A 15,297-nucleotide genomic window follows, 5' to 3' on the forward strand; every position below is an offset into this window, starting at 1 on the left:
CACACTGGTCATAGCAAACACTCTTCCAGCAACACAAGAAAGGACTCTGCACATGGACATGATACTAACCAAATGGTCAGTATCAAAATAAGATTGATTACATTCTTTGCAGGCATAGGTGGAGAAGCTGTGTATAATCAGTGATTACAAAACCTGGAGCTGACTGTGGCTCAGATCATGAGTTGCTTATAGCAAAATTCAGGCTTAAATTGCAGAAAGTAGGGGAAACCACTGGGGCATTCATGTATGACCTAAATCCCTTATTATACAGTGGAGGTGACAGATAGATTCAAGGGATTAGGTCTGGTAGACAGAGTGCCTGAAGAACTGTGGACAGAGGTTTGTAACATTGTACAGGAGGTAGTGACCAAAACCATCCCAAAGAAAAAGAAATGCAAGAAAACAAAGTGGTTGTCTGAGGAGGCTTTACAAATAGCTGAGGAAAGAAGAGAATTGAAAGGGAAGGGAGAAAGGGAAAAGATATACCCAACTGAATGCAGAGTTTCAGAGAATAGCAAGGAGAAATAAGGCCTTCTTAAATGAACAATGCAAAGAAATAGAGGAAAACAGTAGAATGGGAAAGACTAGAGATCTCTTCAAGAAAATCGGAGCTATCAAGGGAGTATTTCATGGAAGGATGGGCATGATAAAGGATGAGAATACACAGAGGAACTGTGCAAAAAAGATCTTAATGACCCGGATAACCACAATCGTGTGATAACTCACCTAGAGCCAGATATCCTGGAGTGTGAATTCAAGTAAGCCTTAGGAAGCATTACTGCTAACAAAGCTAGTGGAGGTGATGGAATTCCTGTTGAGATATTTATAAAATCCTAAAAGATAATGCTGTTTAAGTGCTGCACTCAGTATGCCAGCAGATTTGGAAAACTGAGCAATGGCCACAGGACTGGAAAATGTCAGTTTTCATTCCAGTCCCAAAGAAGGGCAATGCCAAAGAATGCTCGAACTACCATACAATTGGGCTCATTTCACATGCTATTAAAGATTGTGCTCAAAATCCTTCAAGCTAGGCGTTAGCAGTATGTCAGCTGAGCACTTCCAGATGAACAAACTGGGTTTAGAAAAGGCAGAGGAACCACCAATCAAACTGTCAACATTCGTTGGATCATAGAGAAAGCAAGAGAATTAAAACAACAACAACAACAACAAAACCCAAAAACCTGCTTCATTGACTGTGCTAAAGTCTTTAACTGTGTGGATCACAACAAACTGGAAAATTCTTCAAGAGATGTGAGTACTGCACCACCTTACCTGAGTCCTAAGAAACCTGTATGCCAGTCAAGAAGCAACAGTTAGAACCAGACGTGGAACAATTGACTCGTGTCAATTTGGGAAATGAGTACAACAGGGCTGTATATAGTCATCCTTCTTAATTAACTTCTATGCAGAGTATATCATGCGGAATGCTGGGCTGGATAAATCACAAGCCGGAATTAAAACTACCGGAAGAAATATCAACAGCCTCAGATATGCAGATGATACCACCCTAATGGCAGAAAGTGAAGAGGAACTAAAGAGCCTCTTGATGAGGATGAAAGAAGAGAGTGAAAAAGCTGGCTTGAAACTCAACATTCAAAAAAAAACTAAGATCCTGGCATCTGTCCCTTTACTTCATGGCAAAATAGAAGGGGAAAAAGTGGAAGCAGTGACACATTTTTTCTTCATGGGCTCCAAAATCATTACAAACAGTGACTACAATCTTGAAATTACAAGATGCTTGCTCCTTGGAGGGAAAACCTTAGACAGCATATTGAAAAGCAGAAATATCTCTTTGCTGACAAAGGTCCATAAAGTCAAAACTGTGTTTTCTCCAGTAGTCATGTATGGATGTGACAGTTGGACCATAAGAAAGGCTGAGCACTGAGAAATTTATGCTTTTGAATTGTGGTGCTGGAGAAGACTCTTGAGAGTCCCTTGGACTGCAAGGAGATCCAGCCAGTCAGTCCTAAAGGAAATCAACCTTGAATATTCATTAGAAGGACTGATGCTGAAGTTCCAGTACTTTCACCACCTGATGCAAAGAGCCAACTCACTGGAAAAGAGCCTAATGCTGGGAAAGATTGAAGGTGAAAGGAGAAGTGTGGGGCAGAGGATGAGATGGTTGGATAGCATCAGTGACTCAATGGACATGCATTTAAGCGAATGTCAGGAGATAGTTTTGGACAGGGGAGCCCGGCAGACTGCAGTCCACGGGGTGACAGAGGGTTGGACATGACTTAGCAACTGAACAGCAACTCCAGCAAATCCTTTCTTCCTTATGTCATTCTGTCCCCTCATCTGGCAAAGCCTGTGACATTTATGATAAAACAGACTTCAGGAACTCAAGAACAATGTATGTAAAAAGAAGAAAATATTTTGCCTTTTGTTGCTGCTGTAATTTCTAAACCAGTAAAGAGTCAATAGTTCATCGTTGCTTATCTAAATCCTTAGGTTCGAGTAACCATTGTAGTGGGTGATAGAATATCATTTTAATTATTTAAATCTAAGGATCTTTTCTAACCTTGTGAAGACCTGAAAAATGAGTTCAGTGTACTTTGTGTTCAGATGCTCTTGTTTTCCTTTCTGAGATTCTGCTTTAGCACTTGGGATGATCAGAATGTGGACAGGCCGCAGTTATTTTTAGCAGCTTAAGACATAATTGACATCATAAAATTTACTGATTTAACGCGTATAATTCTGTGTTTTTAGTATATTCACAATCACTGCAATCTACTTTTAGAACATTTTCATCCCTCCAGAAGGGAACCCTAAACCCACTGTAGTCACTCCTCCTTGCCCCTTGCCTGCATCTCCTGGGAATCAGCAACCTCTGTAGAGTAGTTGCCTCTTCTGGACATCTCCTTTAAGTGGAATCATACAACATGTAGTCGTTTCTGATTGGCTGCTTTGACTTTTACATAATGTTTCAGGGTTCATCCATGGGCAACCTGTATCAGTGCTTCATTGCTGTTTATGGCTGAATAAAATCCAGCTGTATTGGTAATACTACATTTTGTTTATCCATTTGGGTTGTTCCTACTGTCTGACTGTTAACAGTGCTGCTAAAATTCACGTGCAGGCTTTTGTGTGAGCTGTGTTTTTATTTCTGTTGGACATATACCTTGGAGTGGACTTGCTGGGTCCTGTAATGATTCTGTGTTTAACATTTTGAGGTGCCGAGTAGGGTTGCAAGTTAGCACTGTAATTTATTTTTTGTTTAGTATGAGACATTGTCTGATAATCAGGACCTTGTTTAAGTCATCTTCGTTAAAGGCTCTCCTGGGGTACTCATTGCTGACCCAGAGCTACCATCAGATCCAGCTAGAAGTTACAGTGTTCATTTTCATGACTGTACAGGAGTAATGTTATTTCCTACGCCTGTGAGATCACATGGACTTTTATTTTTTCCTTCCTCTTTGTTTCTGTACTGAAAAAATATTTATGGTGGTAAAATATTTAGCATAAAATATACCATTTTAACATTTAAGATTTTTATCATTGTGGTAAAATATGCATAGCAAAATGTATCATTTTAACCAGCTTTTAAGTGTGCAGTTTGGTGACATTAAGTACATTTACAATGTTGTATAATAATCATTATGAAGAGGAACTAAAAGCCTCTTGATGAAAGTGAAAAAGGAGAGTGAAAAAGTTGGCTTAAAGCTCAACATTCAGAAAACTAAGATCGTGGCAACTGGTCCTATCACTTCATGGGAAATAGATGGGGAAACAGTGGAAACAGTGTCAGACTTTATTTTGGGCTCCAAAATCACTGCAGATGGTGACTGCAGCCATGAAATTAAAAGACGCTTACTCCTTGGAAGGAAAGTTATGACCAACCTAGATAGCATATTCAAAAGCAGAGACATTACTTTGCCGACTAAGGTCCATCTAGTCAAGGCTGTAGTTTTTCCAGTGGTCATGTGTGGATGTGAGAGTTGGACTGTGAAGAAAGCTGAGCACCAAAGAATTGATACTTTTGAAGTATGGTGTTGGAGAAGACTCTTGAGAGTCCCTTGGACTGCAAGGAGATCCAACCAGTCCATCCTAAATGAGATCAGTCCCGGGTGTTCATTGGAAGGACTGATGCTAAAGCTGAAATTCCAATACTTTGGCCACCTGATGCGAAGAGTTGACTCACTGGGAAAGACCCTGATGCTGCGAGGGATTGGGGGCAGGAGGAAAAGGGGACGACAGAGGATGAGATGGCTGGATGGCATCACCGACTCGATGAACATGAGTTTGAGTAGACTCTGGGAGTTGGTGATGAACAGGGAGGCCTGGCGTGCTGCAGTCCATGAGGTCGCCAAGAGTCGGACATGACTGAGTGACCGAACTGAACTGATAATAATCATCACCATCCATCTCCAGAACTTTTTAATCTTCCCAGACAGAAATTCTGTGCCAGTTCAACACTAATTCCCCATTGCCTCCTTCCCAAGCCCCTTGTTCCCCCTGTTCCGCTTTCTGTTGTCAGGATCTAATACTTCCTACAGGTGGGATCCTACACGGATCCTTTTGTGTCTGGCTTATTTCACTTAGCATGTTTCATAGGTTCATTTATCTTGTAGCATGTATCAGAACTTCATTCCTTTTTAAAACTGGAAAATACTCTGTCATACAGATACATACAGCATTTTCTTTATCTGTTCATAGTTTGGTAGGCATTTGGATTGTTTCCATGTTTGGCTTTTGTGAATAAAACTGCTGTGAACACTGGTATACAGATATCTGTTTGCGTCCCGTCTCTCACTTTTGGGTGTATGTATAGGTGTGGAATTGCAGGATTATATGATAATTCTGTGTTTAACTTTTTGAGTTAAAACTGCCAGCTGCTTTCATCAGTAGCTGATGAACAAGTGTTCCAGTTTCTCTGCATGTTCCCCAACACATGTTACTTTCCTTGTTTTTTTTTCATTGCATTCATCCTGGTAGGCGTGAAGGTATCTCACTGTGGTTTTGCTTTACATCTCCCTAATGGCAGATAATGCTGAGCGTGCTTGTTGGCTATTCGTTTGTCTTCTTTGGGGAAATAGCGGTTCAAGGCCTTCACCTATTTAATCGGCTTGCTTATTTTCTTGGCAGTCACCAGTCAGTATCGTTATTGACTGAATAGTAGTGTCAATATTTTTCCTATCTAATATTAGGTTAAGTAAATATATTAATAAATATCAATTAATAATAAAATAAATAAAACATAAGATTTTAGTAAGGTTTGGTGCCTTATAGCTTAACGCCACATTTTTGGATTATTTTCCACTCTGTGTAAATGCACTTCTGAGATAACCCAAGACAGTGGTAAATGTGATTTGATTTATTGTTTTACAGTTATGCATTTACTGGCAAAACTGAAGTATAGTTAGAATGGTTCTTTTTTATCCAGTTGATGGATAGTATCATTATAATCAGTTTGCAAATATGGGAAGCTGGCATCATTTGGCAAAACATTAGACAGTGTCCACCGCATGTGGCTTTTTAAGACCTTACGGTCCTCTTATGTAACACGAGACAGTATAACACAGAGTGTATTCAGGAGAAGACAAATTCCAGCATTATACACGACCAATTTTAGTGACCATTTGGACAAAAATTTGAGGCCCTTGGATGCAAGGATATGTGATGTTTTTGTGCTGTTCTTCGGCTACTTTTGTCCCTGTGCACTTATGTTAATACTGGATTGGAACTCATTGTTAATTTTTTCAGGACCGTGACCTTGGAGTTGACACATAACCTTTATTCTGCAGACTCAGTTGGGGCACAAATAGAAAGCAGGTGCTAATAGGTTACAGTTTGCGCCAAGTGAGCCCGAATCTGCTGTGGCCGTAGACAGGGTGCTGTCTTTTGCTGTACCCCATTGCCCCTCACCTTGCTTGTCCAGGCTTCAACTCGAAACATCATTCGGTTAGGATTCACCACAAAACCATGGGAATTAGTGAATCTGCACTTCTCAGATTAAAAGAGTAGTTACCAAGGAAAAGGTTGGGTGACTTGCTGTTGCTTCAGGGGGTTTTCTTGGACTGAAGGTGTGTCTTAACCCTTTTTGACACCTTCCGTTCTTTGGTGACACGTTATCTCCTTTGAACCCCTCATTGGAAAGGTAAATGAAACCTTAATGACTTTGAAATGCTTCATGAATAAGTGATGGTGGTGTAGTAGGAGCCACATCGCACGTGTCCAGGTCTGATGTTCTTTGTGATATTTCATGTCTGACAAGTGGATTTTGTGAAATAGTTGAGTATGTGATTAGAGAAGAGCAATGTAGTTGATGTAGTTGGAAACTAGTGGATAGAAAAAAAGGGGGACTCCTAAGAATGAGAGGCCTTGACTATTATGGCGTAGATGTGTATATTTATTTACTATACTCGAGCCATTTATTCCTTATATTTTAATGCTTGGTTTATCTGAAAGGAAGTAAGCCATATACCTGGTAAAACAGTGACTTGAAACAGGACTCCTGAATGTTCATTTCATTATTTTTACTTTTCCTCTCAGACCTTTCATTTTCCCCACAGGAATCCATAGGGGAGAAGACTAGAATACCATAAACGTAGGAGCAGCAAAGCCAAGGGGAAAAGGCTAACAGCAGCTCTGAGTGAGTGCTGGGAACAGAGCGTGAACCCCAGGGGCGGAGAAAAGGCAAAAGTCTAGCGGGGGCCTAGAGTAATTGACCTCATTCCAGCATGGCTGCTATGACACACAATTGCAGGGGTTGATACTGTGAAGGATCAGAGGACTGTTGGCTCTGCTTGAGGCACTTTCAAACCTCACTCCTGTACCTGAGTTGAAGCAGAAGCCTGTGGGATGATTGGCTTTCTGGCTGTGAATAGGCCAACTCAGTAGGGAAGCAAGTAGGAAGTAGTAGTGCTGGCTGGTCACAGTCCTCCTTCCCACTGTAGAGGGAAGAGTGAGGGTGGGGCAAAGACGAGAGGGACCGCTCCAGACGCTTCTTTTCACGTTACCATCCAGAAGTGCTGCGGCTGTAACTTACCAGGGTGGCTGGGCTGAGGAAGGGAGAGGATGGGGCCAGGGACAGCAGAGAAGATTTAGAAAGAAGTGAAATTTAAACCTTTCACGTAGCGCTGTGACTATGGGTACCTTGGGCATGTCGGTGAACTCAGCTCTGCCTCAGTTTCTCAGCTGTGAAATGAGTGGCATGGGTAACATTAGTGAGCTAATATGTCTGAGGTGCTGTGGCGGCGCCCAGCCCAGGGCAGGCACTACAGAAGTGGTTGTGGTGGCCTGAGACACTGAGAGCAGCGACGGACCCCGCGGACAGCAAAACGGACGCATGTTTTATGCCAGCTAAGTAAGTACTTCTGCCAGATTCAGGATGTGTTTTGTTACTCAGGATTCTTTTCTCTAGAGTTTCACCCTCAGGTTCTATTGTGGGATTCAGTTCCATCACGGATGTCTGTCTCTAGCAAATGCAGAGCATAGCTGTGTGACCAAGTTCAGACATGGTACTCGCAGATGTGGGTGGATTTTTTGAGCTCTTTTGAGAACGCAGAAAATCTGACAGTGGAAACATCAAAAGACAAACTCTCTGAAGAGTTTTTCCTGCAACAGTAATTATTTATTAGAATTAAGTGCATATGGAAATAGGCTTGGTAATACCTTGTCCTGGGTAATAAATGCTGTGCAGTGCTTATACGTCACACGCAACTGAATTTTTTAAAAAGTTTGAAAAAGTGGTAATTATTAGAACTGGATCCACATAGAGTATGAATTAATGTTTTCTAACAATTATTGGTTGATTTGTGATCATCATAAATGGTCTGATTTTATTAGAAAATAATTTTAGCCTGTAATCACTTGGTTTTGGTATGATACGGTATTAGTAAAGGGTTCTGTTTTCCTTGCTTTCATGAAAGGGGGAACAAATCGATCCTTTAAACCATTAAAGATGGTGCTCTAAACCGTCTCTTTAAAGAACAGCTGTTTTCTCTTTCCCTGAAGTGATGGTCTAGAAAGGTTAGCTCGACTGAGAATGGATCACTGATCAGTGCACGAAAATGTGCGGTCTCAAATGCTCGTCCTACGCGGTTCTGCTAGGTCTTAGCCATTGGATGTGACATCTGAGTAAATGGATAGTGGTTTGTGGTTCATTACAGAGTTCTTTTTATGGATCCCAAATATCAGCCAGACAGACCATCTTAAAACTTTGAAGTTCAGTGCCCCACTGGGTTAATCAATAGGCCTTTGGTAATAAGTAATGTCTTAAACATTTTAGAAAGTCTAAGGTCATACTTTTAAATAAGCCAAAAACAAGCCAAAAAAAGTGAGTTTATTTTTTGTAGTTTTTGGAGAACAAAGTATGTACTGTACTTTTTCACTGTCACAGTGTCAATATCAAATCATTTTTAGGTTCTAGTTTAGCTGCTGCTGCTGCTGCTGAGTCGCATCAGTCGTGTCCGACTTTGTGCGACCCCATAGACGGCAGCCCACCAGGCTCCCCCGTCCCGGGGATTCTCCAGGCAAGAACACTGGAGTGGGTTGCCATTTCCTTCTCCAGTGCATGAAAGTGAAAAGTGAAAGTGAAGTTGCTCAGTTGTGTCCAACTCTCAGCGACCCCATGGACTGCAGCCTACCAGGCTCCTCCGTCCATGGGATTTTCCAGGCAAGAGTACTGGAGTAGGGTGCCAGCTAGCTGACTTAAAATGAAATTTGAGGTAAAACATGATTGTAATAAAAAATTAAGATTTTTTTTCCTCTTCCACAGTTGGTTAGGAGCACTCTAGGTTGTGACGTTGGTAAATCTTCATTCATCATTTACAAAATTAAGGCCGTAAAGATTCAGTGAGTTCAGAGCATCTTGTGGTCTAGGAAAAGAAGACTTTTTTCTGGATTTACTCTGTGGTAGCATATATATTCCTATTTAGTACAGCCAATGTGCATTATCTGCTTTCCCCTCCTTCCCTCAACTTTTTATACCCTTAACTCTTGGATTTGTTTCTCTGTTCATTCTTTTAAAACATTCTGAAGGCTTTCTTTTTTAGTTTCATTTTACAATTAGGAAAGTTCCTGTCTTGGAAAATTTTAAATGAGCTTTTTTAAAAAAAAAAAAAACCTTGAGATTATCATTTATTTTTCTGGGTCACTGTTTTTAAAATATAAAATGTGATGGAGTTAAACTATTTTCCAGATATGACATTCTGTGGAGTAGGGTGACATTGATCCTCCCACTGAACTTCCTCCTGCTGTCTTTTTCTTTTTCAGCTTCATGTATTTGCCATGCCCTGGACAACTAAGTGCCATTCTCTTTCACAGAGGCCTTTTATTCTTTATTTTGCCTTCCTTGTTAGTGAAGTCAACCAAAATTTTGAGTTACTGATATAGTTTAATAAATATTTTACCATTATATATTAGGTGTTAAACTCTTAAAAGATTTGTGATAGCTTTTAAAGTGATTGACTAATTAATTAGATTTATTAAGGGCTTAAAATGCTCCCAACATTGTAAAGAACTGTGGGGGCCCCCGAATGTGCTTACATTATAACTGGAAAAATGAAAGCATCTGAGAGAACAGCAAGCACTCAGTCTTGCCCTCTTGAGGAAGTGCAGTCTCCGTATAGAGGGAGGACTCTGCCGCGCATCGTGCTAGTTGTCGGCACTTACTGGCCGAAGAATCCTGGTGTTCATCCTAGCTGTGGGACTGGATATTTTGGTCGCACTTCTCAAGGTTTTCTGATTTCAGGTGGGCAAATGGTTAGTGACATCCTAGGTTTGTTGGCATATCATGAACAAAGGCACTGACAGTGATTAGTCTGGGATGGGGGAGAGGAGGGTTCTGGCTAGTTTCGGGATATGGATTGATTAGACTTCTTATGGACTGGAAGCTGTATCCAGGTAGGTAGGTAGTGATGGTGGAGAGTTAGCTTTAAATCCCAGCCACAGGAGTTTAGATTAGAGGTAGGTAGATCTTTGAAAGTCTTTGTTTTTTATAATTAAGAAGGGACCTTCTTACTTGTAGCCTGGAGATGGCTGTTGCTTGCTGATTTGAGGCTTAGAGCTGCTGCAGTCATAACTCTGTGTGGGCTGTGGGTTTCACTCCTCAAAGATACCTTGATTTCTTAAAGTTAATTTCTCCTAGGCACTCTGCTGAGATCACGTCCTATTGAGAATTTTGATTCGATTGTATGTTTTAATGAGTCTTCTTACCTTTGCTGTATTCAAATATTTTAGAATCTTAAAGTTGAAAGGATTCTTGGAGATAATCAGATCTATGTTCTCAAGTACATGAATCATACCTTTGGTATGATTTTGAAGTGATCCTTATGTGTCTGCTGGAACGCATGAACCGTTTTTTAAGACAACTCTTCCATTGGTAGATTTCATTCTTTAGGTTAAAATGTGCCTTTCTCAGCTTTAGCTGGAGCTAGATAAAGTCTAATCCCCTTTTATTACTCCAGCCTTTCAGATATTTGAGGCCAGTTATGATGGTCTCTTCTAAACTTCCTTTTTTCAGTCTAAATATTTTCCTTTGTCTTACTTTATATTTCAAGATTCCTCACCATTATCCTTGCTTATCTTTTGTAGTCTGTGTCTTAGTGAAGACCCAGAATTGAAACTAATATCCTTTCAAAGAATTGATTAAGATTTTTGTTTCTTTTAAGCAGTAAGCAACAGAAGAGCTTCTCTGGTGGCTTAGTGGTTCAGAATCCACCTGCCGGTGCAGGAGATGCAGGTTTGATCCCTGGGTTGAGAAAATCCCCTAGAGAAGGAAATGGCAACCCACTCTAGTATTCTTGCCTGGAAAATCCTGTGGATGGAAGACTCCTGGTAGGCTATGGTCCACGGGGTTGCAAGAGTCAGACACGACTTAGTGACCCCCTAGAAAAGGAAATGGCGACCCACTCTAGTATTCTTGCCTGGAAGATCCTGTGGATGGAAGAATCCTGGTAGGCTATGGTCCACGGGGTTGCAAGAGTCAGACACGACTTAGTGACCCCCTAGAAAAGGAAATGGCGACCCACTCTAGTATTCTTGCCTGGAAGATCCTGTGGATGGAAGAATCCTGGTAGGCTATGGTCCACGGGGTTGCAAGAGTCACACACGACTTAGTGACTAAAGGACAAGCAGTAGAAAACCCCATCTCAGTAAGAGGGTTAAACAGTAACGAATTTACTGTTTCCAGTTGGGAGATGTACCTTTTCTTCATATCTGAACATTCCTGATACTGAGACATTTTAAACATTTAGGTGAGTAGCTTGTCAGTGCAGTTGCCAGCATCCCCCTTGCTTGGCAACTTATAAAATAAGGATGGTTTCTCTCATTGCTGTATATTTGATGAAACATGATATCGCAAATAGCAGGAGGTCTCATGGAAGTGTAGATTCACAGTTGGTTATTATTTCACCTTGATGATACCAAGGATCCAGTATGGCAGGTAGACTTGGCTTATCCTCTGTTACAAGATGGCTGCAGCAGTTATAAGCGTCAGCTCTCCAGTCAGCAACATCTAGAGGCAGGAAGAGAGAAGATCCCTTCTTTGTGTTCATTTTTAAGAATAAGCAAAATTTCCAGAAGTACTCTTTCTACGTCAGAGTTGTCATATGCCCATTCCTGCACCAATCACTGACAAGATTAGGGGGAATTACCATTATTAGCTCAGTGGTTCTTAGTCAATGATTCTCAGACTGTGTGCACCAGAATGACCTGGAAAACTTGTTAAAACACAGATTGGTGGCCCTTACCTGTAGAGTTTTTGATCTAGTACTTTGAATCAGGGACTGAGGGTTTGCTTTTTTCAGAAGTTTGTGGGCGATGCCCGTGCTGCTGGAGATGAGCTCAGTCTTCCCTTAAAGTGTGTGGCCAAACGGGTATCCAGACAAAGCCAGTGTTCTGTTAGCAAGAGATGAGGTGTGTGGGGCAGTGTGAGGTGAGCTGCTGTCCATTTCTGTCACGTAGACCGGCATTTCTCCCAGATGTTCTGACACACCAAAATGTGGTTGTTACTGTAAGTTGTACAGAATTTATTATTAGTAGTAAGCTATATGCAGATGGTACCACCCTTATGGCAGAAAGTGAAGAGGAACTAAAAAGCCTCTTGATGAAAGTGATAGAGGAGAGTGAAAAAGTTGGCTTAAAGCTCAACATTCAGAAAACGAAGATCATGGCATCTGGTCCCATCACTTCATGGGAAATAGATGGGGAAACAGTGTCAGACTTTATTTTCAAGGGCTCCAAAATCACTGCAGATGGTGACTGCAGCCATGAAATTAAAAGACACTTGCTCCTTGGAAGAAAAGTTAGGACCAACCTAGACAGCATATTAAAGAGCAAAGACATTACTTTGCCAACAAAGGTCCATCTAGTCAAGGCTATGGTTTTCCAGTAGTCATATATGGATGTGAGAGTTGGACTGTGAAGAAAACTGAGCACTGAAGAATTGATGCTTTTGAACTGTGGTGTTGGAGAAGAGTGTTGGACTGCCAGGAGATCCAACCAGTCCATCATCCTAAAGGAGATCGGTCCTGAGTGTTCATTGGAAAGATTGATGCTGAAGCTGAAGCTCCAATACTTTGGCCACCTCATTCGAAGAGCTGACTCATTTGGAAAGACCCTGATGCTGGGAAGGATTGAAGGCAGGAGGAGAAGGGGACGACAGAGGATGAGATGGTTGGATGGCATTACTGACTCAATGGACATGAGTTTGAGTAAACTCTGGGAGTTGGTGGACAAGGAGGCCTGGCGTGCTGCAGTCCATCGGGTCGCAAAGAGCTGGACGCAACTGAGCGACTGAGCTGAAGACTTGAGAATGACTTTTGTAAATCATATGGAGTGGATCAAGTAGATTACAAGAAGATGGTCGTTATTCTCTGACATGCTTTCTTGAGTGAGGAGAGAAAACGATTGCCGTTCAGTGAAGGCGCAGAGAAGACACCCTTCCAGTAGTATTAGTGCACATTAATAGTAGCTGACAGTGATCGTTCATAGCGTACTAAGTGCGCTATGAATGCTACTTTACACATCAGACTCATTCATTAGATAGGATCTGGTGACATCCGCATTTCACGAGGCAGGGAGCCGAGGCACAGAGAGGCTAAGGAATTTGCCAGGCGTCATGGAGTCAGGAAATGGTAGAGCTGGGCGTCAAAACCCTGCAGTTTGGCCTCACAGCTGATACTTTTAACTGTATGTTCTACTGTCATTTGGGGCTGAATATGTTGCAGGAAGGGGAGCCCTTGAGAGGTTTCAGTTTATATTTTTGGCTTGTGTCAGTATGGTGGGGTTAATGTGGTGGGAATTCTCTCCCTCCATTCCCTCCTCCCTTCATCTCTGCTGCTGCTAAGTTGCTTCAGTCGTGTCCGACTCTGTGTGACCCCACAATCAGCAGCCCACCAGGCTCTGCCGTCCCTGGGATTCTCCAGGCAAGAACACTGGAGTGGGCTGCCATTTCCTCCTTCAATGCATGAAAGTGAAAAGTGAAAGTGAAGTTGCTCAGTCGTGTCCGACTCTTCCCCGACCTCATGGGCTGAAGCTCACCAGGCTCCTCCGTCCATGGGATTTTCCAGGCAAGAGTACTAGAGTAGGGCATCATTGCCTTCTCCTCCTTCATCTCTGCCTGTTTGTAATTTGCATTTGAGCATACGTGTAGAACTTAAGGCATTGTGTTTGCAGTGTCTGCTTCTTTTTTGCCACCTATGCATTTTATAAGCTTGCCTTCCATGTCGTTTTGTCCCTACTGGGGAGAAAGAACATTGTGTGGAAAGGACCGAGCACAGGATCCTATGGTTAAACACTTACGTTTCTGTTGTTGTTGAATATGATGGTGTGGAGGCTACTTATCTTCATAAGGGCAGTTCTGTTGGTCAGTCTTCATGGCAAATAATGAACTAAACACAAGGGTTTTTAGCTGCTCCAGAGTGGAGCAAGCTTCTAGGCACAACTTCCAAAAGCAGAGTAAAAAACTGAGCTGCCTCATTTCTTGCCGTGCGCTGCTCAACACTTCAGGCTCTAGCTATACTGAAGCACTGGCCACATCCTCTCACTTGTAGACTGTTCCCTCTACCTGATATACTCAACCCACCGCCTCTTGACAGATGCTTCCCATCCTGGATCTCCTTCCAGATTTCTCATTTTTCTTGATCCTTCCATCTTACTCTCCTTCAGACAGCCCGATGCTCCTGCTCTCTGCCCCCATTGCCCCCCATATCCCCCTGTTGTGGCACCTAACTGTTTATTATCGCTTGTTGGTCTGTTTGTCCCCATTCCTCATTGTGTGGTAGCACATTACAGTGCTTGAATGTAGGGAGTTGAATGGTTCAGATTTTAAAAATCACTAATTACACATTTGGAGCTTCACTACCAAGAAATAGATGCCAACTGCAAACTTGTAAGTTGTAATTTATAATTTTCTTAATTATAATTGACAAGATTTTTGCTTCGGTTTGAGTAAAATACCCTTTATGGCATGTCTAATATAACTTAATGGAGATTGGACAACTGATCTGTAAGCTAATGATTCTTTGAAGTTTGGAAACTGAATCTGAGAAGTGTTATAACTAGATGAAACTAGACTTTTTTAAAAAAACTTTTTTTTTTTTCATTTTTGAATAATTTCATGTTTACAGAAAAGTTGTAAAGACGGCATAGAGAGTTCCTCCGTTGTTAGCATCTTACATTATCATGGTACATTTGTCCAAGCCAGGACGCCAACACTGATACGTTACTATTAGCTAGACTCCAAAGTCTTTATTTGAACATCACCAGTTTTCCTGTTTGTGTCTTCTCGTTCCAGGACCCAGTCCAGGGAGCCAAACTGCATTTGGTTGTCACACCTCCCCGGCCTCCTCTGGGCTGTAACAGTTGGAGTATTTCCCTTTTTCCCGACCCTGACAGTTTTGGGAGTGCTGGTCATGCATTTTGTAGAACGCTACTCAGTTTGGATTTGTCCAGTGGTTGTTTTCATGGTTATACTGAGGTCATGGATTTTGGGAAAGAATACTAGATTTTTGTCAAGAAGGGGTAAAATGCCCTTCTTGATACATTGCTGTCAAGAGGCTCATGATGCCTCCATGACGTCTTGGATGAGGTCTTCATCGCTAGGGTGAGGTGGTGTTTACCAGCTTTCTTCACTTTAAAGTTAGTCTCTTTCTCTTTTGCCATTCTCTTCTTTGGAAGCACGTCACTAAGTGGCCCACCCTCCAGGACTGTGAGCACATGTGTGTGAGGGGTCTAAGCTCCACCTCCTGGAGGGGCATTGACAACATGTTACTTAGAATTCTACAAGCAAGATTTGTTCCTTCTCTCCCCCAAAGTAAATATTTAGATTCATCACTGTGCAGTCATTTTGCA

General features: G+C 41.8%; 1 protein-coding gene and 1 long non-coding RNA gene across 2 annotated transcripts in view; both read left to right on the top strand.

The window, feature by feature from the left end:
- Positions 1-15,297, top strand: part of XKR6 (XK related 6) — a 307,100-nt gene that overhangs the window by 25,613 nt on the left and 266,190 nt on the right. The gene's annotated exons all lie outside the window — the stretch shown is intronic.
- Positions 1-15,297, top strand: part of LOC132657149 (uncharacterized) — a 95,739-nt gene that overhangs the window by 24,361 nt on the left and 56,081 nt on the right. The window contains exon 1 of the long non-coding RNA XR_009599561.1: positions 1-15,297. This exon is cut by the window's left edge and continues 24,361 nt beyond it; it is cut by the window's right edge and continues 49,166 nt beyond it. This is a non-coding gene — a long non-coding RNA (uncharacterized LOC132657149).

The sequence above is a fragment of the Ovis aries genome, chromosome 2, assembly GCF_016772045.2.
Source record: "Ovis aries strain OAR_USU_Benz2616 breed Rambouillet chromosome 2, ARS-UI_Ramb_v3.0, whole genome shotgun sequence".
Classification (NCBI taxonomy): Eukaryota; Metazoa; Chordata; class Mammalia; order Artiodactyla; family Bovidae; genus Ovis; species Ovis aries.